The following is a 12,990-nucleotide window of genomic DNA, read 5'->3' as shown; positions in this document are numbered from 1 at the left end:
GCAAAGTAAACATTTTTCAACTGAATCCACTAAAAGAGAGATGTGATGTGTCCAAATATACTGGAGGGCAGGTGTGTAAGCACCCAAGGCTTGACCTGTTCTCTAGAAGGCACATGGAGAAGAAGTAGGTTTTTTGAGGGTAGCCAGAATAGCTGAAGTTGATTAAGAAATGGATGCTTCCACAGCATGGAGGTTAAACACACATAAAGCCTCCAAAGAGGCAGCTTGTAGACTAACTGAGTTCTTGAATGAACTGTAGAGGTTTGGTTTCTCTTAAAGAGTCTAATTATTAGTGAAGAAATTTTTGTCCAAAACTTTCCGGCTGAGGAAAGCCTAGGTGAAACCCTCCATCCATGGCCAAACTCTTGAGAAGGCCCACACTTTACAAGTACAATCCTGCTTTTAAGCAGGATTTTCTAAAGAACCTGTGGTGTTTCACAGTGTCTCTGTCACCACAGTTCTTACTCCCTGCTCTGGAATACTTGACTCCTAACCCAAATATCTGCTTTGATGACTAAATTCAGGCCCCAGAAAAAAACGTCTGCACTTGTCATTCTGTTTGTCTTGCCAGAGTGTCATGAAAGCTGTTCTGGGCACTGCTTCTGAGCGCAGAGAATGTGTGCAATAGAACTCAAACAGAAAACTAATGAGTTGCCTGGCACAATGGCACAAGCCTAATCCCAGCACTCAGTGAGGCAGAGGCAGGCAGATCTCTGTGAGTTTGAGGCCAGCCTGGTCTACAAAGCAAGTCCAGGACAGCCAAGGCTACATAGAAAAACACTGTCTTGATAAAACAAAACAAAACAAAAAACCCAAAACCAAATAAAAACAAAACAAAACAAAACAAAAAACCTTACTGATGTAATCTGAACAAAGTCCTTCCTGTTAGAGAGCACGGATGTAGATGGCTGTGTATAATGAAGTCTGATTTTCTTACAGGGGCTCAGCAGCTTTCCTCTGTTCCAGCCATATTGTAGAGTTAACCCAACTCCAGCTCACTGTTTGCAAATACTTCCATGTAATATATCAGGCATGCTTTCCAACAGCGAGTAAGTCACACAGCTCTTGAATTTATACAGTCTGTTGTCTGTGTGATGCACAGCGATGATTTTATGTCGGCAACTCGGCGGACACTGGAAGCAGGTAAAGAGACTGCGTACCCCCAGTACCTACAGAATCCCTGCGCTCTGAAGGCAGAGACAGGAGATCCCCGGGGGAAGCTGGCCCAAACTGGTGAGCCCCACTTCCTCAGTGACAGACCCTGTGAACAGGAGGCAGAAACACGCCAGGCAGTTCTGGTGTGAGGACCTTGAAAATGGAGAGTTGTTTCCGGTCCAGGGATGCCTCATCCAAAACCTGGAAATGTTCTTGTTTCTATCTACAGTTCTGTCCTGTTGTGAGGTCAGAAATATAAAAAAATGTTTACGGCGCTGGTTTGTGCTCTGGTTGCTCCTCCTTCTTTTACGTAATAACTCTAGGGACCATTGCTGTCTAGAAGCATGATTATATGCTTCACTAGCCTGGCATGTGTACCAGAAACTATATGCAGACACAGGGATGGAGAGAAGCAGGGACACCTCATGGGTAGGACAACTAGACTGACCAGCTCAGCCCCATGCTGTAGCCCTGTAAGCTTTCCTAACCCTAGGCAAGGACCCTTGATGGCGGCCTTGTTTGGAACTGTTGCTTCTGTTGAAACTCTGTGTCTTTCCCTTGAGGTCTCACCCACGGCAAAATGCCTCCTTCCACTGTCTTGGAAATTTATCCTTTGAACTTGCAAGACACAGGAACTGGAATCTGCTAGCTGATGGTGGCTTTGGGGTCTGTTGATGAGTCTGCACTGCAACTCCCCAAGTTATGCTCTCTAGAGCAAGAAAGCCTCCACGGCACGTGCCCCCTGGGTTTCCCCAGCATCGTTTGCCTCAGTAAACAAAGTGGAAAGTAATGAGGACGATGCCCTGTGTCAACTGCAGTACCCCATAGGCATGCGCATCTGTGCATCCATGTGCATATGCCCCTGCACACACATGTACCCAGCCTCATGTACACACACATGTGCACACAAAAAAATGCATACACCCATGAAACAGGGAAATAAAAAATCAAACCCACTTCCTTGAAAATATCAATCAAATTGGAAACTGCTATTTAGGCAGAGAGAATACATAAAAAGGAACAACAAGTCTCAAGCCCTGAAAGGACAATAAAGAGGAATACAATGAGGATGTTTGAAGTTGGAAATTGGGTAACAGGTAAAATTGTCCAATGCTTTGAAAGATGCTCTGCTGAAACTCATACGAGGATGAGCAGATAATCTGAACCAGCCTGTATCTGTGTAATAAATGGAAACAATTCATCATCCTTCCAACTGGCCACAACACAACTGTAGAATGGGGTTGTCTACCTTGTAACTCTGCTGTGGAGATGAACAGGACCAAACGAGGCTCTCTCTCGGCATCCTGTTTTCTCCTCAGGCCATCGGTGGTCAAAGTCTGTTCAGAGACCACTTATTCTGTTCTTTCAAACGCCCAGTAAAGTAAATCTCACTGATACTCTGACAAGTTGAGAGCAGTATGATAAAACAGGACTCGGATCACAGCTTCTTATAATTGTTTTTTAAACAAGTGCCCTGAACACTCATATACACATGTATTTACAGAGAAGATTAATAATGATTGTAATCAGGAGTTCTGGAAGCTTCTTCCTTCTGTCTCGTGATGCTCTCCTGTTCTTAATTCCTGGCTTCTTTGAGCTGTGAATCCCCCACCCCAGCCCCCGGGTAGCACTTGGGCCTGTGTGCATAGGGCAATCACTGGTCCCAGGACTCAGGCCTGCCTAGGGCCAGACAACAGACATAAATTTATAGTTCTGTGGATAAACAGGGATTTGTCCATGTGCACTATCTAAGAAAAATCTTTTGAAAACTCTCTACCACTTCTCTTTTTCATTTTCTGGTCCCTCACAGCTTGAACTGGTAACTAACTGCTAGCTCTATGCAGTTCTATAGCTTTGGTCTCAGAAAACCTCTGGTGCTGAGGTACTGCTCCAGACAAGCTGCTCTGACACAATAAAACAGTCACCCTGCCATCGGAAGCGATTTATTTCTGAGTTCAAGAATGCCACCTGCAAAATGCGCTTGCGGGGTCAGGCTGAACATGGGGTGGGGGATTGTTTTCTGAAAAACAACCTCATGAAGGAAACCACTGGGATGTGATTCTACATCCTGCCATAGCTGCGGCCTGCCACAGCAGACAGCTTTTGCTATCAGGACACCCGGCCAAACACAAATCATCCGCTGCCACAATGAGCTCCTTGGGACAATTTAGGAGTTTGGAAGTGAATGGCTCTTTGAGCTGGAATGCAGCCCAGGTCCATTTCAAAACCAAGTCAAAATGACAAAGAGTGAATTTCCTGGGCCACTCACCCCAAAGTGTAGGAACATTAGGTTGGCAGCTGTATGTTTATCTAGTTACTCAAGGCTTTTCAGCAGACAGTCACAGCTGGCATGTACGCACCTCAGGTCCAGGCTTGTCAGTGTCAGAGAGTACAGGGAAAACCAAAAGCTAGGCACATACTGAGCAGCTTAAATTATCTTAATATATTCAGCTGTAAAGATCTTTCTCTTAGAACTAGAAAAAAATATAGATGATAAGAAATGTTTAAGCAAATATTTTAGCAAATTTTTTTTCCTGAATGAAACCCCAAATATACTTGCCTGCTGGCCTTCAGGAGTGTCTCTGCTTTTCAAGTGGGAGTTCATGGGCGTGGTTTCAAAGAGTATCTGATATTTTTCATGTAAACCCAACCTAAATAAAGCTTCTCAATGTTACTTGTTTTAGCTGGCTTTAACTCCTTTGCGACTGGCTTTGGCATAGGTGGCAGCGCTGATGTGAACATCACAGTGACAGTGGTGCATACTTCACCCTGCAGGGACTCCAAGGCTGCTCTTGCAGCAGTCTGCAGCTCTTCATGTGAGCATGCTCAGGTGCGGATGAGTGCCGCTGACATCTCAGGCTCAGAGCGTCCCTCCCCCCAGACCACTGCACTTGCTGACCGTGCATCCTGTGGAGTCTACAAGATTCGCACACACACGTGAAGACCACCAGTGGTGTCCTCACACTCGGGTGTGCTCCTCTTCTCCTCTGCCTTCTTCTTGAGACGATACCTTCCCCTGAGCCTCGTTTGTCTACACCGCTGCTACCCAGCCTGGCCTCACACTCTGGATCCTGTTGTCTACTTTACAAATGCTGGGATTGTGGCGGTGCTCCAGGGCAGGCCCCTCTGCTCCTCTACCCCACAAATGCCCCAAAAGTAAGGGTTCTACTCTCCTCAGAGCAGGTGTGAGGATTGGGTTTCCAGTGTCCTCACAGCTGGCCACCTGTGAACACACCTTCCCCTGCGACACTTGTGGTCTCAGTGACTGGCAAAGCTGCTCAGTCAGCCAGCTCCTGTCACGTTCTTGTCACATTTGGAAGCTCTGGGACCACAATATACACACTAGGCAGCTGCCTGAGCTCAGGACTCTGAGCTGAGGACTTGCCTCGCTGTTTATCCCAAGCTTTCTAGAAAACTGCTTCAAGTGTTCTGTTCTTTGTATTCTCCCAAATCCTCAAGTCCTAGGCTTTACTATGCAACCACTGAGCACATGTTGAAGGGATCAACATTTAGATGTAAACTGACAATCAATTGTCAATGTCACCTAAACAAAACAGAATTTATCTGCTTTTACCTCATGTCCAGGCACTACAGATGCCTCTAGGTAGAGAGACTTTCTGAAGCCATAGACTCAGAGGCAACTCTTCCTTTAGGCCCAGAGGCCTCCAGAAAAAAAAAATTGTGAATCTCAGACAAGCCCCCAAATCACTGTCATGCTTGTTACCTCTAAAAACTTGGAGGCTGAGGTAGACGGCTCACACATTTGAGGTTAGCCTGGGCTCCACAGACAGTTCTGTGTCACTGTATACCAAACAGAGACACCATCTCAATAAACAAATGACAACAGAACCAGTGTCCAGCATATAACAAGTACTTAGTGACAGCTTTTTTTCAAGGAAATACTCAAGTGCACTTATTTTTAAAAGTAACTACGAGTAATAGTCTCACATAGTTGCTTTTCCAACTTAAAATTGACTTAGGTCAGCGGGGTGGGGGGGGCATAGCTAAATTGTAGAGTTATGTGTTTGAGGTGCTTCTTTCTCTGCTTTTGGAAGTGTCTTTCCCCACAGTGTCACCATCTTGCTGTCATTTATCTCATCTTTTTAGTTCTCATAATCAGCTCCCCCACCCCATGTATACAGTCTTCACTTTAAATTCTGCCAGAAATGTGAACCGGTAAATAAGCGATGTGGATTCCTGTTTGACAAACCTGTTGTATTATGGGGTATATATCTCTTAAAAGCGGTACAAGATATAACAGTGTATCAGAAGAAATGGATGCACATACAGAAATAGATATACGCACAGAAATATAGGAATCGATGTTCATTTCATCACAAATAAAACAACAAATAAAATATGATATCCAACTAATACACTATGCTGTAACAGTAAAATCTGTAGTCTGCTCATTGATTTTTATCATCACACAAGTAATGGCATCATGGCAAGAGGCTGCAGTAACAGCTCCTGTGTATACAGAGATGGCACAAGTTAAACAGAAAGAATGTTGTAAGAAACTGGTACTTAAGGGAACACGTGGCTTGCACATGGTTATTCTACTGGAAAATGTGCTGCAAAAATTTTCAGAGCTAGTATCAGGAAGGAACTCACAAGAATGAATTGCAATGGGGATAACAGTAGACACTAGCATTACAACGTTCCAAAACAAGTGCTTCTGGGTAGAAGAAAAACCAAACGCCTCTGTGTAATGAAGCTCCCTAAGGAAGTTCTCTTCAAGGACTGTACCTGTGAAAAGTCAGGTTTCATTTCATTCAGAGTTGTGTTCTCAGGATTTAATTTAACAGAGCTGATAGGCACAGAGTGAGCTGGGTAAATACTTAGCCAAAGACATGGCTGAACAAGTACACAACACAAAAGCTCTGCCCACAGTCTTTTGTAGGCATCACATTTTCAAGCCTGTCTGTCTTTCAGCCTCTCTGTCTGTCAACTCAGGCACTGATGAAGCTTTTAGAGCCCTAGCTGGCAGAGCCAGCCTTGTATCTCGTCACAGCTATGATAGCCCATTCTTAAAGCACTTGTAAGATATTAATCAAGAGGGTTGGGTACACTAGCAAGAAGGAAGTATCAGACACTATATCAGAGTTGCATGGCTAGGGCCTTTATCTGTCTTGTCTGTCTTCCTGGGCTGTCACAGAGCTGAATGCATATGCATATGCAATTATACATAAATAAATCTGAATAGATATAGAAATAACTGAATAGAAATGTAGGCCTTTTAAATGTGACTCTATTTTGCAAGGAAGCCAGTTCTTACATGTGTCAGGAAGCAGAGTACGGTCCTTTAGCGAGGGCTTCATAAGAACTCAGGTGTCACACTCATCCAGACCCCTGGCCGGCAGGTCTGTTACTACTCACTCGTCCCCTCCACTCTAACGCTTGCAGCAGCTGCACGGCCATGTGCAGGTCAGCACTCAAGTCCTCACATACAGCACTTGGAGGGCTGAGTGCTTCGGACCGATGGAAAGGGCTCACTTTCTTTGGCCCTTCTTCGCTAGTGGAACCCCATTTTTTTTTCTACTGTAGAATCCCATTTTCCCAAGGCAGGCTACAATATCTAGAATCCTCCCCACTCATGCCAGTAATAAAATTTCGATATGATTCTAACTTCCTTACCGTTCTGTGTTAACACTGGCCATGGAGAAACTCTCTGACCCACCTTGTCGACCAGTAATGTCAGATACAAAAAATCTATTGCTAGCAAGAGCCTTGACCTCTCAAGAAAAGGACATGTTTTATAGGAAAGCTAAGAAAACATTGAACAGAAAGGCCCTTCTGGGTTTTCCTCTCTCCTTTTTAAAAACTATGTCATGCCATTTTTCCAAGCTTATTTCTACATGGTCTTCTTTTCTTCACAGAACCTGAATTTCAGAGCAGATTATGCCCATGGGTGTTTAGAGCTACAGTTTCATATTTGGTACTCACAGTCACCTTAGACAATAGAATTAGTACAGACAATGAGAGTAATGGCTATACTCTATAGTTAGGTCACGTTCGTTCTATGACAAATTCACTGTGCATACACTTGTAGATTCCAACAGAACATGGCAGAAGCTATGCCACCTAAGATTAAAAAAAGACAGACAAAGCAATGAATGCAGACACGAACAAACAAGATATTGTAATAATTCAAAATGTGCTCCTAAGACTGTAACTAAATCTTCCTGGGTGATAGCTATGTGTATGATATTCCCTTATCTAAAATGCTTCAGATTGAAACACTCGGGATTATTTTTAGAGGGAAGGAATTTTGAAATACTTACATATATGTAACTCAGTCTATATCTTAGTGATGGGTCCGACCAAATCCAAACAGGAAATTCATTTATATTTCACATGCACAACACATCCGTAGCTGAAGATAATTTCATAAACTACTCTGAAATAATTCTGAGCATGACCCAAAGTCTCATGGTATCCAACTCTCCACTTCATACAATTTTCAACAAGAAGAGTTTCAGATTTGGGGTTTTCAAATAAAAAAATAATCAGTGTAGGTTATACCTTGAAATTTAGCTTCAAAAGCAATGTTTTTCAAGTCTGAATAATGGCTGTGAGGTGAGAACAGACGAATGATGAGCTGTGTATGCTTGTGGACCTGCCAACCTGGGTTCACACCGGACCTTAGCATCCATTCAGTTGCTTCTTCATGCTCCTCTTAGGAGTGATTTTTACACCCCCCTTTACTTATTCATAAGTCTTTCAAAGTATTAGTCAAGTGCCTTGGCAGTGAGAGTACAGTCATGATAAAGTCAGACAAAATTTCCTATCCATGAAATGAAAATGTCTCGACATGGGAGGCAGGTAAGAAGCAAGCAGTGGGAGGCAGACTGGCAAGGCGGGCAAAGAGCCTGTAATTTCAGTTCGTGTCAGGGAGGCTACCGAATTTCACCTGCCCAACCCTGCAGTGTATGTGAGCCTGCCACCCATACACAAGCACGCCACCAAGTTTGTCACTACAGCGCTAGCTTCACAGCAAGTGACCAAAATCAGAGTACCCCATAAGACGGTATTTTCTCTAAAAATATTTTCTGGGTAAAAATTTTCAGCTGAAACTTGCTAGTGCCTTTGATACCTGCAATGCAGAATGCTGGTCAATGTGCAGCCCTAATGTTAACTGCCTCTTTGGAGTAGGCAGTGAGTGGCGTCAGTCGGCCCTGCAAGCGTAGACAGTTCTAGCCATGGCCAACCTCCACAGTCACGGTCTAGTCCTTATGCTGCCGGCATGCAGCATTCTCCCAAGAGTCCACCATAGTCAGTGCTGAAGGCATGCCATCCCAGCGTTTCCAATCCGAATGGTGTCTTTATGCCTCTGCGAGGCACTGCCTGGCAGAGACACTGGGAGAAATGGAGGGGACAGTTGATAAAGGTTGTCTCTTTCCCTCCCTGAGCCCTAACAGCATCTAATGTCAAAAGGTAATTCATTCCCACCCAGACAGTTTTAACAGCAGTAGCCAAGTTCCACTTGGATCCGGTTTTCCTTCTGTGGCCATGGACACTGTGGGAGATGTGGCCCTCTTCTAAAAGGACACATTTTCATTCCACTTTCCTGAAAACTATCCAGGACTTAGTTTTGTTGATGGCGTTTACTTTTATTTCTGGGTTAGCTGGAAGGTGGGCCTATGCAAAGCACACCTTGTGCATTTTCTAATTACTTCTAAAAAGGCAAACACCCTGAAACAATAGGCTGGCTAATTTAAAAGGCAAAGCTAACTAAAGCGAAGGGCAATTTTCTATGTATTTTAATGGCTTTAAAAGTGCAAATCTTAGCCTTGGAATCAGCCAGTCCCCCGATCTTAAGAGAAAAAGCAATCCTGCCTTGCTTCATAAAAGCAGTTCATCTCCTTCTGCGCCCAGTCTTCATCAAACAGTGTTTTTCACTTGTGGATTTGAATCTCTGCCGTGAGAATGCGTGGGATAATGTGTGGTATAAGAACCAGGAAATTAGTCTCACAGCGGGGAGCCTGCTAACGACGCCGTTCTAATCTTATCCTTCAAGCACTGGCAGAAAACATATTAATTGTGGTTTAATTTATGCAACAGATATTTCATTTTAATTATGCTTAATTTTTGTCAAGCTATAAAAATGTCAATAGTTCTGACAGTGCTTTCTTACAAGTTTTTTCAAATGAAAGAATTAAAATCAAGTACTGTTTCTGAGAGAGATCATGAAAGATTTCTAATTACTGCTTGTGTTTTTGAAAAATTGCCAGTCTAGTAAATCCCCAAATAACATCTGGAAGCATGTGAACTTGAAGCTTTATTACTCAATATTTGTAATTCTTAATAATATACATGTATCATTAATATAATGGAATTCCCGCCACAAAGTTTTTGTTCATAATTGTAGGATGTATCAATAACTGTTATTAATGGTGAATGTTCTCTATAGAAATGCTTTTGATAGTTTCTCTCAGGAAAGCTAAGACGAGAGTAAGTGAACTGATTGCTCCTGAGACAGGGCACTGAGGATTTACCACCAGCAGAGAGGAAAGCAACACATCAAACCTCACATTCGGAGTGGCGTTCATCGTATTTAGCAAATGTTTGTTATGCCTTTAGCAGGTGCTGAGCCACCCAAACATTGTCTTTTACAGAAAATGCCACTTCCTCTAGGAAAGGCTTTCTTGAGAAGTAAATTAAATTTCCCTGCACTGAAAACCACTCTTTACACTATTCTCATGCCCCTTTATGCTACTTGTTTTATGTCACAGCAGTTCCCCTGAACGCTGACCTCACCTACCAGATGGACAGGTCCCTGGGTTAGATCCAGGCCTTCATCATTGGCTGCTTTCAAATATACATGTACAGGAAAGCCTATGGGATAAAAGTCTATGAAGTGCTACACTTTTAGAATGGACACTATCATTTCAAAAGCCTTTCTGCAAAAACATGAATTGACATCATTCTTAGGAAGACAATTCTGACACAGCAGAGCAGTGAATTTTTCATCCTGTTCCATCCTCTCAGATACGTCTGCTCTCAGGTATGGAGAATTAAGCAAAATCTGATAAATTACATCTGTCCGGAAACTAGAAGGTAGTAGGAACCTCAAGTTATTACTGATGGTGAGCAAAGCTAGGGTGTGGCACAAACTTCATAGTGATGAGGAGTGACACGCTTGTGCAGGACTTCAGCTAAGAGCTCACCCCACCCTTCCCCTCTAAGCCGAGACGCTTGAGGCACCGGAGACCTCCAGATAGATTGGAAGGCAGAAGCAGGGAACAGGGTTCGCTGAAAGCTGCATGTGAGGCACACGTCACCAACGTTCCCTAGCTTCACCTCTGTGCTCTCCTCAGCTTCAAGGAGGGGCTGGTTCTAGAGGACAGAGCATAGAAGACTGGAGAGTCCCAGATACCAGCAGGCTAGGGTGAGGCCCATATGATAGGACCCCTTATTTTGAGTTGTTCAGCACTTTGTTATCTACAGTTACCTATGGTCTGAAAACAAATGAAAAATTACAGGACACCTAATAAGCCCTAAATAAATTTTATTGTCATGAATGGCTAAAATGGTTCTATGTTAGCATGGCTAGGTGTTAATCTCTTGACTGTACCTGATTTTCTAATGTGTATATGTACATGTATGGGCCTGTACATGTATGGGCACCACATCTGTGCAGGTACCTATAAAGATCAGAGGAGGCATCTGATCTCACAGATGTGGAGTTACAGGCAGTTGTGAGCTACCATTTAAGTGCTGGGAACTAGACCTGGGTTCTCTATAGGAGACCCTGGTTGCCCCTGATTTTTGAGTTAAGCTTTATGAAAAACAATTTCCTAAATATACCATTTTGAACTTCAAATTCAGGGCACCTGGGGCACAGCAAACTCTGGGATTGGATAGGAAATATTTATCTCAAGTTCACTTATTAGATACTCAAAGACAGACTGCCAGAGAACAGTAAAATCTCACCTGGTCCTCTTACTAGGATTATATGAAGTCAAGAAAAATTAAAGGCATATCACAGAGGAAGAGAGTGAAGATCAAACACCATAACAGGTCTTGTCCCAGTACATTGTCTTTGTAGTCCATTCATATTCCTCGGTCACTCTGTGACTCTGAAATTGTCTATAAGCCCAACTCCTCTCCATGCTGTGAAAAGAATATTTAAGCCTCAAGCATCTGTCCCTCCTTCGAGCTTCACATTCTGTGAGGCCCTTATGTAACACAGTAACACATTTGTGAACCCCATGTCTTGTCACCTGCTGCTTGCCAGTTTTTCAGCAGACTTAGCTACCAGACTTTAAGAGGAATCATTTGACCTCTTCTTCTACGAAGAAACCCAGATGATACAGAAGGTTCAGTCCTGTCCAAAGTTTTAAACACCTACCGGGGTCACATGAAACAATATGTCTGGATCTGAAAAACAAGCCACCCTGCTCCCAGTTAAACACCCCCCACCCCCCACCCCAACTATAAAACTATAACTTCTTTGTAACTACCCAGATACATATACATATCCTCCTGGCCCCCTGAAATGTACTTAACCTTCACCCCACAGAAAGGCAAGGGTCCTTCATTGTTCCAATGCGGCAGTCTCAGTTTGTTGAGAAAAGTCTATCTGCTTTTCTGCCTTATTTTTCTTACATCTGGTGCTGAAACTCAGAACCCCTTTAGGGTCCTCTGGTCGAAGGTCTGCTTTCCCACTTCGCAGTGTCACTCCTTTGGGAGCACAGACACCCTCTAAGCTCACTACATCGGCTAACCACCCACCACCTCAGCCTGAGAGCTCTGGTCTTTTGTGGCCTCTGCCTCAGTGAGCAGCGCAGGTCCTGTGGATGGAACTTCAGGCCTTAGGGCTTTACTGGTGCTCTGTGTAAACCCAGCTTGACCTCGATCCTCTGCCCTCTGTCAAATCCACCCTACCCACCTCCCTCTGACTTCTTCCTCCCAGAGTCTCTGATCTCAAGGCTGACAGACCTTTTGCTACTTGATTGCTGCGATCCTCTTTGCATCCAAATTCTACAGATGAAGCAGAACAGTCAGGCTAGGACCAAACAATTCTTTATGGCTACAGGGCTATTGCTCAGTAAAGCCTGACTCTATTCGTCATGGCCTGAGGCTATTACCCAACGATGTAATACTCTACTCTGTGGATAAATAGGGCTAATGTACTAAAGGTTATGTACATGTTCTTACACTTAATGTTGAGAACCACATTCTACTTCCTGCTTGTACCCTGCCCCCTCAGTACTAGCATGCTCAGAATAGGACTACACAAGACTGCTGACGAAAAAGAGCAGCCCCAGGGAATGGCCTTCACAGACAGGCACCTCAACAGTGCACACTGCTCTTTACAGACAGGCACCCCCATAGTAAAACTTCCACTAGTAATCCCTGCTCTCAGAGATAGTGATCCCAGCTCTGGTTTGCACTTTCTTACTACGTAAGTAAATAAAGGAAAAATAAGTATATGGCTGCAAAATCCCCAATTAGAATTACAGATAAGAAAAAAATTAAAAAACCATTTAGATCAATTTGAGAAAAACAGAAGTATCACTAAAAATTTAAAGCTGATATCCTAAGAGGCAATAAAAAGAAACTGTTTCTGTTAAATAACTGTAGGCTGCTGTTTATTAAGAAAGAAAAGGAGTCTAAGTGAAGTAATGACATGAAAGCAGAAAACACAGCTTCACAGAAATACTCAAATTCCATACCCACGAGCCTCTGAAAAAGTTAAGGAATGGCCAATGAGAAGGGGCCAGGGTGCACAAGGCACAAATACACTCAGGGTGAGTTAGAGAGCCCCAGGTGTGACCATAATAGCTCTAGGAAAAACAGGTCTGAGCAGACAAACTAACTAGCAAAGAT

The 12,990-nt window shown here is 43.5% G+C and overlaps 1 protein-coding gene across 3 annotated transcripts in view; it reads right to left on the bottom strand.

Annotated features, from left to right (window-relative positions):
• The window catches only part of Spata17 (spermatogenesis associated 17), a 175,173-nt gene that overhangs the window by 4,205 nt on the left and 157,978 nt on the right, over positions 1-12,990 (bottom strand). The gene's annotated exons all lie outside the window — the stretch shown is intronic.

The sequence above is a fragment of the Psammomys obesus genome, unplaced genomic scaffold (genome assembly GCF_907164565.1).
Source record: "Psammomys obesus unplaced genomic scaffold, mPsaObe1.curated_primary_1811, whole genome shotgun sequence".
In the NCBI taxonomy this organism is placed as follows: Eukaryota; Metazoa; Chordata; class Mammalia; order Rodentia; family Muridae; genus Psammomys; species Psammomys obesus.
The sequence above is the reverse complement of the archived record's forward strand: the minus strand, read 5'-3'. Positions and strand labels throughout refer to the sequence as shown.